Consider the following 18,367-nt stretch of genomic DNA (forward strand, 5'->3'; position numbering starts at 1 on the left):
ATAGATCATCTAGACACACGGTCAATAAAGAAACAAGGGCCCTGAATGAGACATTGGATCAGATGGACTTGACAGATATATTTAGAACTCTGCATCCCAAAGCAACAGAATATACTTTCTTCTCGAGTGCACATGGAAGATTCTCCAAGATAGATCATATACTGGGTCACAAAACAGCCCTTCATAAGTTTACAAGAATTGAAATTATACCATGCATACTTTCAGACCACAATGCTATGAAGCTTGAAATCAACCACAGAAAAAAGTCTGGAAAACCTCCAAAAGTATGGAGGTTAAAGAACACCCTACTAACGAATCAGTGGGTCAACCAGGCAATTAGAGAAGAAATTAAAAAATATATGGAAACAAACGAAAATGAAAATACAACAATCCAAACGCTTTGGGACGCAGTGAAGGCAGTCCTGAGAGGAAAATACATTGCAATCCAGGCCTATCTCAAGAAACAAGAAAAATCCCAAATACAAAATCTAACAGCACACCTAAAGGAACTAGAAGCAGAACAGCAAAGGCAGCCTAAACCCAGCAGAAGAAGAGAAATAATAAAGATCAGAGCAGAAATAAACAATATAGAATCTAAAAAAACTGTAGAGCAGATCAACGAAACCAAGAGTTGGTTTTTTGAAAAAATAAACAAAATTGACAAACCTCTAGCCAGGCTTCTCAAAAAGAAAAGGGAGATGACCCAAATAGATAAAATCATGAATGAAAATGGAATTATTACAACCAATCCCTCAGAGATACAAACAATTATCAGGGAATACTATGAAAAATTATATGCCAACAAACTGGACAACCTGGAAGAAATGGACAAATTCCTGAACACCCACACTCTTCCAAAACTCAATCAGGAGGAAATAGAAAGCTTGAACAGACCCATAACCAGAGAAGAAATTGAATCGGTTATCAAAAATCTCCCAACAAATAAGAGTCCAGGACCAGATGGCTTCCCAGGGGAGTTCTACCAGACGTTTAAAGCAGAGATAATACCTATCCTTCTCAAGCTATTCCAAGAAATAGAAAGGGAAGGAAAACTTCCAGACTCATTCTATGAAGCCAGTATGACTTTGATTCCTAAACCAGACAGAGACCCAGTAAAAAAAGAGAACTACAGGCCAATATCCCTGATGAATATGGATGCAAAAATTCTCAATAAGATACTAGCAAATCGAATTCAACGGCATATAAAAAGAATTATTCACCATGATCAAGTGGGATTCATTCCTGGGATGCAGGGCTGGTTCAACATTCGCAAATCAATCAACGTGATACATCACATTAACAAAAAAAAAGAGAAGAACCATATGATCCTGTCAATCGATGCAGAAAAGGCCTTTGACAAAATTCTGCAATCTTTCTTAATAAAAACCCTTGAGAAAGTCGGGATAGAAGGAACATACTTAAAGATCATAAAAGCCATTTATGAAAAGCCCACAGCTAACATCATCCTCAACGGGGAAAAACTGAGAGCTTTTTCCCTGAGATCAGGAACACGACAGGGATGCCCACTCTCACCGCTGTTGTTTAACATAGTGCTGGAAGTTCTAGCATCAGCAATCAGACAACAAAAGGAAATCAAAGGCATCAAAATTGGCAAAGATGAAGTCAAGCTTTCGCTTTTTGCAGATGACATGATATTATACATGGAAAATCCGACAGACTCCACCAAAAGTCTGCTAGAACTGATACAGGAATTCAGCAAAGTTGCAGGATACAAAATCAATGTACAGAAATCAGTTGCATTCTTATACACTAACAATGAAGCAACAGAAAGACAAATAAAGAAACTGATCCCATTCACAATTGCACCAAGAAGCATAAAATACCTAGGAATAAATCTAACCAAAGATGTAAAGGATCTGTATGCTGAAAACTATAGAAAGCTTATGAAGGTAATTGAAGAAGATTTAAAGAAATGGAAAGACATTCCCTGCTCATGGATTGGAAGAATAAATATTGTCAAAATGTCAATACTACCCAAAGCTATCTACACATTCAATGCAATCCCAATCAAAATTGCACCAGCATTCTTCTCGAAACTAGAACAAGCAATCCTAAAATTCATATGGAACCACAAAAGGCCCCGAATAGCCAAAGGAATTTTGAAGAAGAAGACCAAAGCAGGAGGCATCACAATCCCAGACTTTAGCCTCTACTACAAAGCTGTCATCATCAAGACAGCATGGTATTGGCACAAAAACAGACACACAGACCAATGGAATAGAATAGAAACCCCAGAACTAGACCCACAAACGTATGGCCAACTCATCTTTGACAAAGCAGGAAAGAACATCCAATGGAAAAAAGACAGTCTCTTTAACAAATGGTGCTGGGAGAACTGGACAGCAACATGCAGAAGGTTGAAACTAGACCACTTTCTCACACCATTCACAAAAATAAACTCAAAATGGATAAAGGACCTAAATGTGAGACAGGAAACCATCAAAACCCTAGAGGAGAAAGCAGGAAAAGACCTCTCTGACCTCAGCCGTAGCAATCTCTTACTCGACACATCCCCAAAGGCAAGGGAATTAAAAACAAAAGTGAATTACTGGGACCTTATGAAGATAAAAAGCTTCTGCACAGCAAAGGAAACAACCAATAAAACTAAAAGGCAACCAACGGAATGGGAAAAGATATTTGCAAATGACATATCGGACAAAGGGCTAGTATCTAAAATCTATAAAGAGCTCACCAAACTCCACACCCGAAAAACAAATAACCCAGTGAAGAAATGGGCAGAAAACATGAATAGACACTTCTCTAAAGAAGCCATCCGGATGGCCAACAGGCACATGAAAAGATGTTCAGCGTCGCTCCTTATCAGGGAAATACAAATCAAAACCACACTCAGGTATCACCTCACGCCAGTCAGAGTGGCCAAAATGAACAAATCAGGAGACTATAGATGCTGGAGAGGATGTGGAGAAACGGGAACCCTCTTGCACTGTTGGTGGGAATGCAAACTGGTGCAGCCGCTCTGGAAAGCAGTGTGGAGGTTCCTCAGAAAATTAAAAATAGACCTACCCTATGACCCAGCAATAGCACTGCTAGGAATTTATCCAAGGGATACAGGAGTACTGATGCATAGGGGCACTTGTACCCCAATGTTCATAGCAGCACTCTCAACAATAGCCAAATTATGGAAAGAGCCGAAATGTCCATCAACTGATGAATGGATAAAGAAATTGTGGTTCTGGGGCGCCTGGGTGGCGCAGTCGGTTAAGCGTCCAACTTCAGCCAGGTCACGATCTCGTGGTCCGGGAGTTCGAGCCCCGTGTCAGGCTCTGGGCTGATGGCTCAGAGCCTGGAGCCTGTTTCTGATTCTGTGTCTCCCTCTCTCTCTGCCCCTCCCCCGTTCATGCTCTGTCTCTCTCTGTCCCAAAAATAAATAAACGTTGAAAAAAATTTTTAAAAAGAAATTGTGGTTTATATACACAATGGAATACTACGTGGCAATGAGAAAAAATGAAATATGGCCTTTTGTAGCAACGTGGATGGAACTGGAGAGTGTGATGCTAAGTGAAATAAGCCATACAGAGAAAGACAGAGACCATATGGTTTCACTCTTATGTGGATCCTGAGAAACTTAACGGGAACCCATGGGGGAGGGGAAGGGAAAAAAAAAAAAAAGGGAGGTTAGAGTGGGAGAGAGCCAAAGCATAAGAGACTGTTAAAAACTGAGAGCAAACTGAGGGTTGATGGGGGGTGGGAGGGAGGGGAGGGTGGGTGATGGGTATTGAGGAGGGCACCTTTTGGGATGAGCACTGGGTGTTGTATGGAAACCAATTTGTCAATAAATTTCATATATTAAAAAAAAAAGTTAACTACAATGTGGAATATAAAAGCATGATACCATAATGATGAACATCTTTCATAATCTATAGCATTAAAATCCCTCGGTCTACCCTGTACTTTGAATGTGTCTTTCACATATGCATGATTTGGTACCATCATGCATTGGTCATTTAGAAAACATTGGTTTGGGGGGCGCCTGGGTGGCGCAGTCGGTTAAGCGTCCGACTTCAGCCAGGTCACGATCTCGCGGTCCGGGAGTTCGAGCCCCGCGTCAGGCTCTGGGCTGATGGCTCGGAGCCTGGAGCCTGTTTCCGATTCCGTGTCTCCCTCTCTCTCTGCCCCCTCCCCCGTTCATGCTCTGTCTCTCTCTGTCCCAAAAATAAATAAATGTTGAAAAAAAAAATTAAAAAAAAAAAAAAAAAAGAAAAAGAAAACATTGGTTTGATGACTTACACATATCATCTAAATATTGACACAGTTCCTTATATAATAAAAAGTCTTACTTTTATATCTGATTTTTATCAAAAACAGTCTTTGGATTCAAATTTTCCAAAATTCTAATTTTTGCTGGAAAACTTGAATTTGACCGCTGGCAAAAAATAATGTCCATTATTTTACTTACAGTAACAGGTTTTCCAAAAGTATGTCTCCTAAATAACCAAGTCTGAATATAGCCACAGTTTGCTTCTGCAGTTAGTTCAGCTACCCTTGTCATGCAGCAAGAGTGCTTTATACATACTTCCCATTTTGTCCCACAGAATGTTAAAAAGGCTTAATAAGATTGAAAACTTTTACTGCTTCACTGAAAACATTCTTAAGTGAAGTTGGTAATTAAAAAAAAATTTTTTTAATGTTTATTTATTTTTGAGAGACAGAGTGTCAGTAGGGGAGGGGCAGAGAGACACAGAGAGAAACACAGAATCTGAAGATGCTCCAGGCTCTGAGCTGTCAGCACAGAGCCCGACATGGGGCTCGAACTCACAAGCCGTGAGATCATGACCTGCACCGACGTCGGACGCTTAACTGACTGAGCCACCTAGGTGCCCTGGTAATTTTTTTTCAATGCAAGTACATAATGGTCTAGAATATGACTACTCCTACAGCTTGGGACAACCACCTTGATTCCTGCTAAGACACCAGCAGTGTTATTTACCTATTCTTGTGCACCATCAGTGCAAACGACACAACAATGAAAAATGCAAACAATTCAAATGTCTTCTCAGTAACGTTTCAAAGTTTTACCTTGTAGACTCCCTGGAATATTCCTGGGGACCTCTAGGGCCTCCAAGCCACACTTTGAAAAACACTGGTGTAGACAAATTTACCCAACATTTAGTGAAGGCTTGTTATGTGTGAGGCATTCTTACTAAATTCTAGAGAATATAAAAAACAAATAAGGTAGTCACTGCTCTGGGGAAAAGCACCACTGATTTAGTTTGGGAGCCCAACTAGACTCTTTAATAAATACCTAGAACAGCAAGTGTGTGCTCCTCTTTCTTTAGGACCCTCTAATACCAAACCTACCGGAATAGTTACGGATAACATAAATCCTAGGGTCATTCTAGGCCAAATCTCTATTTCTTGGCAGCTCCAGAAATGTTCTGCTTCCCGTAGATCCTCATTTATGTTACATTCTACTCGTTATACAAACCTTTTTATCACGATAAATCTTATACCTAATAATGTTTATACTATCTGGCACAAAAATGGACTATCTCTACATCCTTGTATCCCTGTTTGTATTCCTAGGGCAAAAGAACAAAGATCTGAGTGAATAAAGTAAGGTCCTTGAGGATGGAGACACTCTTAGCCATATCTGTGTGCTCAGAGATTAGCCCAGGATTTGGCAAGCAAAAGGTTCTCAATAAATGTTTACTGAACGGCAAGGAGTGCCATGAATTACACCAAAAGTCAGATTTGTAGTTGGGAAGGTGTTAAAATAATCATTATGCATTTGTGCTCCACATCCACTCTCTCCTTTGTCCCACCCAAGGAGTACAGAATAACACATTTGTTACTTCTTGTGGATATCACTGTAGTAAAACAAACCAGGGGGAAACGTGTGGAACAGAAAAAAAAGTTAATTATCAATATTTCAAAATTAGTGCACTTTAATTATTTTGAGACAGTTATAATGAAAGACTAAAATGTCAAACTGAAATACTATTTGGTTAGGCCAATGAAAAAAGAACTTTCAAAATAATGCAAAATCCTTACACATTTAAACATTAATCATTTAATTAAACATTAAAACATTTACCAAAAAACTTATTTCCTTGCATTCCTAAATATATTATAAAAACTACTGATTTTTAAATTTATTTTTAATTATTTTATTTTAGAGAGAGAGACAAAATCCCAAGCGGATCCATGCTCTGCACGGAGCCCAACATGGGGCTCAATCCCATGACCCTGGCATCATGACCTGAGCCAAAATCAAGAGAGGCTCAACTGACTGTGCCACCTTAGGTGCCCCCCCCAAATACTGATTTTTTTAAAAAGTCTTATTTCAGAGTTCATCTTATCACAGACTTCAAACAAGTGAGGAATCAGTAAAACTAAATCTTACTTAAGGCTTGCAAGTAAAGGAAAAAATAAATTAGAGAAGATTCCAAAAGTTTAAAAAGGGAAAACAAAACTCTTCCACTTTAGAGGGGATTCCAAGGGAAAGAGTCTCTGAAATAGATGTGAAAGAGAAGTTTGCATTCAGACAGGTACTGGAGAGATCTCCAGTAAAGTACTTCAGTAGAGGCCAGTAAGACTGGATAGAACAGCAATGCTATTGTAACATTATATGTGTTGGCCAATACCACAGGGAGTGCTGAAGCTGAGATGGCTCTTTACAGTTGTCCAAATTAAGGCAAGGCGGCCAGGCCCTTGTACCCCCACATCTCTACCACTAGGTGCAGGCTATCCTCTAGGGGTATAACCATGGACAAGGCAACTGTCATTGGCAGAGGCAATTCCTGGGAAGACTCAGCTATGAGCCCTCAGCAAGCAATACTCTTGGAATGAGGGCTTTAGTTCCAAAGGGAGTAAATGGGCTACGCACCACAGCATCCACTATATCCTCCTTATTACTATTCTATTTTTTTTTTTTTCAATCGAAAGGTCTCACATATTTATAACTGAACCAACCTATGGTATAGAAGCATAGTAACAGAGAAAAATCATTTCTCTGATAAAACATCTGCTGTTCAGGTAGTAGGGAGGTTTACAGAAGGATGGGACAGAACACATGACCTTCAGGCAGCATAAATATGTGTGCCATCTCACGTGCGATCCCTTATAGACCCAGCTTGGTTCTCCTCCAATGCCACCGTTTGGAGTTGTACCTGATTTTATTACCAGTTTTCATCTGAATCCACAGGCAGATGGGACAATTCTGCTTTTATTTCTTGGCAAGGAATTGTCTGTTCCTGAAAGTCTTGTGAGAAGACCTGGTGAGGAATGGTCAGCTGCACCATAATGGTGGAGAAAAGGAGAGAGCTCCTTATTACTAAGGTAGTACCTATTCTATTTTTTTTTTAAGTATTTTATTTATTTTTGAGACAGACAGAGAGCGTGAGCAGGGTGGAGGGCAGAGAGAAAGGGGAACAGAGGATCTGAAGTGGGATCTGTGCTGACAGCAGACAGCCCAATGCAGAGCTGGAACTCACAAACTGCAAGATCATGACCTAAGCTGAAGTCAGACTTGCTTCACAGATTGAGCCACCCAGGTGCCCGAAAATAGTATCTATTTTAAAAGAGCTTGAAATGTCTTGTTTAGGGGATATCTGGCTACTTTATGCATAAATTTACAGAAATTCACTGGTCTCTACTAAGAGAAACTGTTTCTTTCATAGTCCCCAATTAAGGGGTGCCCAGTAATTGAAACAAAGAAGAGCCCCTGACACAGGCTGGCTGATCCACAGGTCACAAGCTAAGAGAAGGGCCGGTTAGAAAAGTATTGCCCAATAGAGGAAAGAGAAATGTCCTGAGCTAATCAGACTCTTTCTGAAGGGTAAATAAGGGATGCTTAGAGAATTAGTCAATGGGGGTATTGGAAGACAAATGAGTGGAAAAGAAAAGCAAAGAGGAGAATTATGCAGATGACAGGTCACAGCTTAAACATTCCCAAACGCTAGCTCACAAGTGTTAATCAAGCTTGTCAAAGTTTATTGACAATGTTATGTGTCCAGTTCTTCCTTTCTGAAGTATGACCTTATGAAAATCTTCTGTTCTTAGATTCTTTTTTTAAAATTGTGGTGGATTCTGTGCAGGAGGGAGCATGAGAGTAGCGTGGTCAAGCCTCCAGTGTCCGAGTCAGCTAGGTGTGAGCATGGCTGAGCAGGAACCCATAGCTCAGTGGCTAGCACAGACTGCGGCTGAAAATGAGGAGGATGAACACGTGGTCAACCATAAGCCCCCCCCCACCCAGAAGGGGATCCAAGAGATCCAGGAGCTGGACAAGGATGACGAGAGTCTGCGCAAGTACAAGGAGGCCCTGTTGGGCCACGTAGCTGTGTCTGCTGACCCCAAAATCCCCAGTGTTGCTGTGACCCGCCTGATCCTGGTGTGCAGTTACAGCCCTGGGTCTTCTGGAGCTGGACCTGATAAGTGATCTGGAGAGCTTCAAGAAGCAGTCCTTTGTGCCGAAGGAGGGGATGGAATACCAGATGTGAACTGGGAGACTGTGTCTGGCATGAAATACATCCAGCACACGTACAGGAAAGGCGTCAAGATTGACAACATCGACCACCTGGTACCTGATGGAAAGCTATGGTCCCCAGGCAGAGGAGTATGAGCTTCTGGCCTCCATGGAGGAGGCGCCCAAGGGTATGCTGACTCATGACAGCTACAACATCAAGTCTCGCTTCACAGACGACGATAAGACTGACCACCTGTCTTGGGAGTGGAAACTTACCATCAAAAAGGAATGGAAGTCTCCTTGGTGGTCTCGCCTTGCTGCTTCTGCCTGTGCTGGGGGGTAGAGGAGAGAGGGAGCCTCCAGCCCAGGTCTCCACCTTCCCTTCCATACCTTCAGGTTCCCCTACCTGTCCTAGCCTGATCTGAGGTCCCGGCTTTTCCAAGGGAATCTCATGGGGTGCTCAGATCCTTGTGGGCCTTTGCAGTTGCCCTGAATCCTGTTCTTTCTCTTCTTCCAGGGTGGGAATGGGGTGGGGTGCATAACTGGAGGCTTCCTGGGGGCCAGCCACCTTCCAGCTTTCACCTGTGTCCAGTCAATTAATCCAACACTGTTAGTAACCATCTAACCATGATGCCTTAACATGTAGAACATGTGCTGTGGGGGCCGTCACTAACCTCTAACCTCCCACGTCCCCATGAGCACATGATCTCCCCCGTCCCAGCCCCATCGGCAATTCCTGAGGCCCTGGGGAGGTGTGTGGGACGTGCTGCTGTTGCTCTCCTGCCTGCCGGGGATTAGCCAGCCCCCCTCCCTGAGCCAGGGCTGTGGGGACAGCTCCAGGGGCTTGGGGAAAGCCAAACTGCCAAAACTGAAGTAGTCTCCATTCTAACCTAGGAGGCCAGGTGTCCTGACGCCCCTGCTTTCTCTGTCCCAGCGGGCAGTGCCGGAGCCCATGGTCCCAGCAGACAGCCCCCTCTGGACAAGGTCAGTGGCCGAGCCTTACTTATCCCACCTGGGCCTGCCAGCCTGGAGTCGTGTGCCTGGCCTGTCAGTGTCTCCATATGTGCCATCCTCTGGGCCCCCTGGCCTGCCACCTCTGCCCCCAGGCTTGGTGCCACCGTCCCTGACATGCCCTCTCCGGATCCAGCCAGGACAACTGTGGGACCAAGTGGACACAGTGGGAGCCCACCCCTGTGCCTCCCCCTCCCCTTACCTCCCCTGTCAAGCCTGAGCCTAGAATGCCCAAGAACCTGACCCTGCTCCTTTTCTAACCGGGAAATAAACTCCCCCAAAGGAAAATAAATAAATACACACATACATACATATATAAATAGATACATAGATAGACAGAATTGTGATAAAAACACATACCATAAAATTTACCATCTTAACCATTTCTAAGTGTATAGTTCAGTACTATTAAATGTATTCACACTGTTGAACAACCAATCTCCAGAACTTCTTCATCTTACAAAACTGAAACTCTACACACATTAAACAACAACTCTCCATTCCCCTCTCCCCCAAGCCCTTGGCAAGTATCATCCTACTTTCTGTTTCTGTGAATGTGACTACTCTGGATACCTTGTATCAATGAAATCATATAGTATTTGACTTTGTGACTGGCCTATTTCATTTAGCACAATGTCAAGATTCATCTAGATTGTAACATGCACCAGAATTTCTCCTTTTTAAAGATGAATATCCCATTGTATGTATACACCACATTTTATTTATCCATTCATTCAACAATGGATGCTTAGGTTGCTTCTACCTCTTGGCTATTGTGAATAATGAGTCTATAAACACGGGTATGTAGGTATCTCTTCAAGGTTCTGTTTCCAATTCTTTGGGAAATATACCCAGAAGTGGGATTACTAGATCATATGGTAATTCTATGTTTAAATTCTGGAAGAAACAGCATACTGTTTTCCATAATAGTTGTGTCATTTTATATTCCCGCCAACAGTACACAAAAGTTCCAATTACTTCATATATTCACCAGCACTATTTACCAGTTTTTTGGTTGTAACTATCCTAATAACTAAGAGGCAACACCTCATTGTGGTTTTGACTTACATTTCTCTGATTAGTGCTATCAAGCACCTTTTCAGATGCTTGTTGGCCATGTGCATATCATGTTTGGAGAAATGTCTATTTAAGTCCTTTGCTCAGTTTTTTAATCGGGGTGTGTTTTTATTTTGAGTTACAGGAGTTCTTTCTATATTCTGGTATTAACTACATCAGATATATGGTTTGCCAATATTTTCTCCCATTCCATAGGCTGCCTTTCCACTCTGATCATTGTATCCTTTGATGCATAGAAATTTCCAGTTTTGATGTAGTCAATTTGTCTATTTTTACTTTTGTTTCCAGTGCTTCTGGTACCATATTCAGGAAAAATTTGCCAAATCCAATGTCATGAAGGTTTTCTTTTTAAGAGTTATATGGTTTTAGGTCTTACATTTAGATCTTTGATCCATTTTGAGCTACTCTGTGTATAAGTGTCCAACTTCATTCTTTTGCATGTGGATAATCCAGTTTTCCCAGCATCATCTCTTGAAAAGACATTCCTTTTTCCACTAGCATCCTGAATGTTCTTGTCATCTTGGATTCTTTTGAGATTCCTATTTTCCTCACTACTACTACATTCTTACAATACACCTGGATTATTCGTGGCTGCTGGAGTTAAGTGTCTGCTTCTTGCAAATAAGAGACACTAGGTTCTTTGGTTTCTAATCCAATCTTCATGACTAAGATTAGCTATCTAAACAGTCATCACTTTTTCAAGCTGTAAGAAAGTTCTTACTCCTCTTCCTCCTAGAAACAGCTGGTGATTCAACAAGTATTTACTATCTTCTAGGCAATGTGCAAGGGATAAAATAAAAATAGAAATAAGGTCTTGGGCTTACAGAAATTTAAAGTGTATTGTATATTTAGGAAATAATTATAATACAATGTGGTGAATACCAGAAGGAAGCACTTAACAATGTGGTGAACACCAAGAGGGAATCAGAAGTGGTATCTAAGCTGGATCTTGTGGGGTAACAGAGGGGGACACAGTAAAGAAAAGATTCTAAATAGACGGAATAATAGGAGCATAGTGGAAAAGAAGTTGGTATAGTCTAGAAACTGCAAGTAAAGCAAATTGGTTAGAATGGTGATTACTCATTCATATACTCACGGGTTCAACTAACTTACTGAGCTCTCTAATGTGCCAGGTACAATTTCAAACAGGACACGGGACACAGGACAGAAATGGTGAACAAAACAGACAAGACTCTCCACCCTCATAAACCTTACATTCTAGTTGGGGGAAAAAACAAATAAATATATATGTCATACAGTTGTAAGTGCTAATGGGCATGTATATGTGCACATATATCAGGGAAAACTTCAGAAGTTTTAATATTTTTGTTAAGACCTGAATAAAGTGAGGAAGAAAGCCATACAATTATTTTGGAGTAAAGCATTCCAGACAGAGGGAGTAGTAAATACAAAGACGAGACAGTGAGAAGCAGCTCAGCTTTTCAAGCAAAGACAAGAAGGCCGGGTGGCTTGAGGGAGGGCAAGGGAAGAAGAGCAGGAAATGTCAAGAGGCAGCCAGTGGCAAGAACATGTGTGGCTTTAGAGACCATCATAAGAGCTTTGGATTTTATTTTCAGTGAAACAAGAAGCCACTTTAGGGTTCTGAACATAAGAATGAAATGATCTGACTTGTGTTTTAAAAGGATCACGCTTTTCCTGCTGTGTTGAATTAAACCAAAAGTGAGCAAAGGCAGAAGCAAAGAGAACAATCAGGAGGCTAACAGAATAATCTAAGCAAGAGACGATGGTGACCTACAAAGTCAATGCAGCTTTATTAATACCTGACTAAAACAGATATGAAGAAAGCCTTCTCTTCATTACCAGAGCTAAGAGGGACATCTCATAATGATACAAGGATCAGTTCATCAGGGATATATAACAATCAGAAATGTGTACGTTGGTCCCAATAACAGAGCTTCAAAATAAATGAAATAAACACTGACAGAATTAAAGGGAGAGACACACAAGTCCATAATCACAATTAGAGATTTTACCACTACTCTCATAGCAATTAAAAGAACTAGACAAAGAAAATTTGCATAGACACAGCAGATCTGAACACTATCAGCCACCTTGTCTACTATTTATAGTAGACTCAGTAATGGCAGGATATACATTTTCACATGAACATGACATGTTTAGCAAAACAGATCACATTTAGGGGCATAAACAAGCCTCAATAAATTAAATTTTAAAATACTAAAACCATACAGAGTATGTACTCTGAACACAGGGGAATTAATTTACAATCAATCATAGTAAGATATCCATGAACTGCCCCCTCGCCAAAATTCGGAAATTAAATAACACATCTAAGTAATTAATGGGACAAAGAAAAAATTATGAAAGAAAATATGTTGAACTGAAATGATAAGAAAAACAACAATGTTCGTGTGATGCTCCTAAATCAATGCTTAGAGAGCAATTATAGCTTTACATGCTTACATTTGAATAGAAGATCTTAAACCAACGATCTAAGGTTGTACCTTAAGAAAATAAAAAAAGGAGCGAATTAAATTCAAAGCAAGCAATAGGAAGGAAATAATAATAAACATCAAAAATCAAGGAGGGGCGCCTGGGTGGCTCAGTCGGTTGAGCATAGGACTTCGGCTCAGGTCATGATCTCACAATTTGTGGGTTCAAGCCCCACTCTGGGTTTTGCACGGTCAGCAGGGAGCCTGCTTCAGATCTTCTGTCTCCCTCTTTCTCTGTGCCCCTCCCCCACTCATGCTCACTTTCTCTCTCAAAAATAAACATTAAAAAATTTTTTAAGAAAATCAAGGAAATAGTACAAAAACTGTCCTGTACATTTAAAAAGCTTAAGCTCATAAGAAACAAAAATAGATGAATGTTGTACATAAGAAGAGTCTTAAATGACAGCTAAGTATGATGTACAATATGGATTGGTTCACAAACAAGGGAAAAAACAGCTGTAGAGCATGTTATCAGAACAACTGTGGATTAAACAATAGCACAGTATCTATTTTTTAATTACATTTTCTAATTTTGATAAATATATTGAGGTTATATAAGAGAAAGTTGTTCTTAGGAAGAAAGGCACATGACGTCTGCAAATCACTCTCAAATGGTTCAAAAAAGAAGTTGTATATACCAAGAGAAAAAATGTTAAATTAAATGGGACAAAACAATAGTTAGTGAATCTGGGTAAAGAGTTTAAGTTTTCAGTACGAAATCTTATCAAAATTAGAATTTTTTTAGTGTTTACTTATTTAGTTTGAGAGACAGATTGATAGTGCATGTGTGCACATGAGTTGGAGAGGGGCAGAAAGAAGAGAGAATCTACACTGATAGTGTGAAGTCTGACATGGGGCTCGATCTTACAAGAGCCATGAGATCACAAGATGATGAGATCATGACCTGAGTCAAAATTAAGAATCAGACACTTAAAAGACTGAGCCACCCAGCACACCAAAATTAGAAGTTTTTAAAATAATAATAATAATGAGGCTAGAAAAGTATGCAGCAGCCTCTCATGATGGGCTTCATAATGCCAGACAGCTTGGACTTCATCTTGAAAGGGATAAGGAAAAAGTAGCAGGAGAACCTGATCAATTATTGTTGATCTAGTGGGAGGTTAGACTGAAGGGAAAGTAGGAAAGACCGCACACAGAAAACTATTTAAGACACTATTTCACAGTTCTACTAAGAAATAATAATGATCTAAATTAAGGTTATGGGAATGGAAAAAAGTAGATTCAAGAGTTATTTAAAAGTCAGAAGAGACTTACAGAGTGATGAGATTGCTGAAAATAAGAAAGGAAGAAACATCTAGGATGACCTATGCCTCCTCCTGACCCATGCCCAATTTGGGGCTTGGACAGTTAGAAAGACCACCATGTCACTCAACAAAGTGGGAAAAGTGGAGGTTTATTTGCCTTTGGGAAGGTCAGAAAATGAGTTCTGTTGTAGATGTTCTGAATTTAAGATGTTTGTGGGGTATCCAAGTCCACTAGTACATTAGAAATTTCAAAATCAGGTCTAGAGTCTCAGAATGAAGACATAAATCTGGGAGTTATCAATCCAGGGATGTAGATGTAGATGGCATGAATTGATAAGAGTGACAAGAGAAACTGAAGAGGAACATCCAATGGAACATTAAAAGGCAAAGAACACTGCAAAAGAGACGGGGGAGGAGAGACAAATAGTTAATGATACAGACACAGCAGATAAAATTATAGCAGTAAAACCATGTGTTGTTTTAGTTTATAACAAATGTTCTGAAAATGAAAAGTATGATAAACTAATACCACTTTATGCCATAAATGAGGTTAATAGGAATAGTCATTTGCCAAAAAAATATATAAATATTCCATCTATTATCTATTCACTTATCCACAAAGAATGACCTACTTTTAGAAACATCATTTACAAAACATTAATTATAGAAGTGAAAATTAATAGCCAATACATAAATTGGCAGGGGCTCAACACCAAAAACTCCATGCCATCTTCCAGGACAAAATCCGTTCACGGTACTTCACTCATGCTTTCTTTTTTTTTTCTTTTTTTTTTTTTTTTTAACGTTTATTTATTTTGAGACAGAGAGAGACAGAGCGTGAACAGGGGAGGGGCAGAGAGAGAGGGAGACACAGAATCGGAAACAGGCTCCAGGCTCTGAGCTGTCAGCACAGAGCCCGACGCAGGGCTCGAACTCACAGACCGTGAGATCATGACCTAAGAAGAAGCCGGACGCTCAACCGACTGAGCCACCCAGGCGCCCCACTTCACTCATGCTTTAAACTGAAACTGAATTTGAATTTAAATTTAAATTTAATTTGAATTTGAATTTAAATTAAATACTCAAAATAATTATACAAAAGGCTTTGAGGATTATGTCCTTTAGAAATAAAGTTAGAATCTCTTCTAAGATCCATGTCATTTAAGGTTTGCAAAGGTCTGAGTGTTTGTATCCACCACTTCCCAAATTCACATGTTAAAATCCTATTACCCAATGTGATATTAGGAGGTGAGTCCTTTAGAAGGTCCTTTGAAAGGATGGATGGAATTAGTGTTCTTAGAGGCCCAAGAGAGCTCCCTAGAAGAGGGCTTTCACCAGAACTGAACTTTGCTGGCACCTGATCTTGAACTTCCAATCTCCAGAATTGTGAAAAATAAATTTCTGTTGTTTAAAATCCACCTAATCTGTTCTGTTATAGCAGCCAGAATGGACTAAGACAAGGTCCTCCACAATAGGGTCCAATCAATTTTCAGGCTTTATTTCTCTTAACTTTTACCCTTCTAAAGAGCTTCTACCAATAAATCTACCTGCCATTTCTGGAATGAAATCTGCAAACATTTGCTCACATGGTTTCCAATGTTTAAAATGTTCTTTCATCTTCAAATCTAGTAAAATCCTGCCCATAATTTAAGGCTCAGCTCAAATGTTACCTCTTTAAAAACATATTCCAAAGCATCAGAAAAACAGCATGATATAATGAGAAGGGTAAGGACTTTGAAATGAGAGACTTAAGTTAAAACACCATATCGACAATATAGTTGTTTTGTGATCTTTGTTAATCTTATATTTCTCATGTATAAAATTAAGAAAATATATACATCTTAAATAATACTTAAGGGAAGATATATTCAAACAACTGATAAAGAGTACCTACCCCACAGTAGGCATTAACTGAATAAAAGAAAGATGCTTCCAATACTGTGCCTTGTGAATGTTTAACAACCAGTTCTCCAAATTAAAAATAATAATTTTTTAAAAGCCCTAATTTGTGATGTTTGTCCATTTCCATGATGTTACCTTAAAAATAAAAGATCCAGTTACTTTACCAGCAAAATGAATTTATTCAGGAATAGCAGAGGACTGCAATTCAGAACATGTAAGCTACAAGCAAAAACATAGCTAAAATATGGGCAAGTCCAGAGAACAAAGAAGAGGAACATTCTTTTATTGAAAAAGGGGGGGGGGGAGTTAGGAGGGGCTGTTATATACAAAAAGTCTACTGAAATAAACTGGGGGTCTTAGTGGCTTTTCATTGGCTGAGTTGTGACAGTCTCTCATTGGCTGGGCTGTTGCTGGGCAACAAGAAAAATCTTTCCGCTGGGGTAGTGAAGCATAGGTTGTTCTTATCAGGAAGGTACTCTCTCCCTGTTGGGGTCTACAATTGATGATGAGTGGTAGGGCATGAGAGCCCCCCCTTCTGGCCTCTACCTCCATTTTATTGAGGCTTCTCTGCATTAATTTTCAGGGTGTCAATGCTCTCACTATGGCCAATTTCAAGCTTCCAACATGACCTCACTGATTCCAGAGATGGGATGAGATGTGCAGTAGCATATCATTATATAGTATTTCTACCAGAGAAATACCACAGACACAAATAACCTCAAGAGTACAGTTAATAGTAAAATATTTAGGAACTGACAAGTTTTAAGTATTTACTGTTTTTAATATATATATTTTAAGTTTATAAATCTTAATTTTTATATAATGTCTGTATTTAACAGCTGGCTTATAAAATTCTTGGAAATTTAACAAACAGCTCTTACAGGTCAGTACAAACCTGCTCCAGCCAGCACCAAATTATTTCCAAGTCAGAAAATAAGTATGGACACACACATTATATAGTTCAATCTTTAGAAACAATGCTGATATGTGGAATTTGAGAAACTTAACAGAAGACCATGGGGGAAGGGAAGGGGAAAAAATAGTTTCAAACAAAGGAGGCAAACCATAAGAGACTCTTAAATACACAGAACAAACTGAGGGTTGACAGGGGCGGGGGGGGGGGGGGGAGGGGGGAAAGGGGAGAGGGGGAAACTGGAAGGTGGGCATTGAGGAGTGCACCTGTTGGGATGAGCACTGCGTGTTTTATGTAAGTGATGAATCACAGGAATCTATCCAGGAAGCAAGAGCACACTGTATATACTATATGTTAGCTAACTTGACAATAAATTATTAAAAAAAAAAAAAAGAAAGAAAGAATGTGGAGATATAAATTTAAAAAAATTTTTTTAAATCCAATATATGTATATCACACCCCCAATTATGTTATTTCTTTGGAGACGATCAAAAATCATCCTCATGCAAAAGAACTACATATCTACAGGAGGTTAGGTTTATTACTATATTTGTGAACAAAAAGGTGAACACATTTTATTCACTTTTTATTTGATAAAGCAACCACAAAGTCATGCTCCTTTTCTTTCCTTCCTTGGTAATTCCAAATACATTGTAAATTCATACTCCTATTTTAGGAGACGATCAAAGCTGAGCATTTAATACTACATGTGATTGTGATAGTGCTGTACATACTAACAGTAAAAGTGCATCTATTATTTTTTTAAGTCTATTTATTTATTTTGAGAAAGAGACAGAGACAGTAAGTGTTCTAGTGGAGGAGGAACAAAGAAAGAGAGAGAGAAAGAATACCAAGCAGGCTCCACACTGTCAGTCCAGAGCCCGATGTAGGGCTTGATCTCACAAACCTTGAGATCATGACCTGAGCCGAAATTGAGTCAGATGCTTAACTAACTGAGCCACCCAGGCACCCCAAAGTGCATTTATTTTATAGTAAGTGATTGTCTTGATCCATTATGTGCTAGAATGCACCCGAAAAGCAGAATTAGCCTTGTAACATGAAGAGAAATGCAAAACCAAAACAAGGAGGCTAGAACTGACCTGGAGAGTTAATATATTCTACGACCAAAAAAGTGCAAGCTCAGTACTAGTTTCTTAAACCCTTTCAGTGGGTCGAATTGGAGATAAATTAACATAAAAGTACCTAATAAAGGTTTTATTGTTGGTGTTTCATTTCTAAAGAGTATACAGCAAAGCCCTGAGAAGCACGGAATGTTTCA

The 18,367-nt window shown here is 39.7% G+C and overlaps 1 protein-coding gene and 2 pseudogenes across 15 annotated transcripts in view; 1 reads left to right on the forward strand and 2 right to left on the reverse strand.

The window, feature by feature from the left end:
- Positions 1-18,367, reverse strand: part of ARFIP1 (ADP ribosylation factor interacting protein 1) — a 134,703-nt gene that overhangs the window by 83,415 nt on the left and 32,921 nt on the right. The gene's annotated exons all lie outside the window — the stretch shown is intronic.
- On the reverse strand, positions 6,282-7,267 carry LOC122467331 (annotated as a pseudogene).
- On the forward strand, positions 7,479-8,789 carry LOC122467338 (annotated as a pseudogene).

Source organism: Prionailurus bengalensis, chromosome B1, assembly GCF_016509475.1.
Source record: "Prionailurus bengalensis isolate Pbe53 chromosome B1, Fcat_Pben_1.1_paternal_pri, whole genome shotgun sequence".
In the NCBI taxonomy this organism is placed as follows: domain Eukaryota; kingdom Metazoa; phylum Chordata; class Mammalia; order Carnivora; family Felidae; genus Prionailurus; species Prionailurus bengalensis.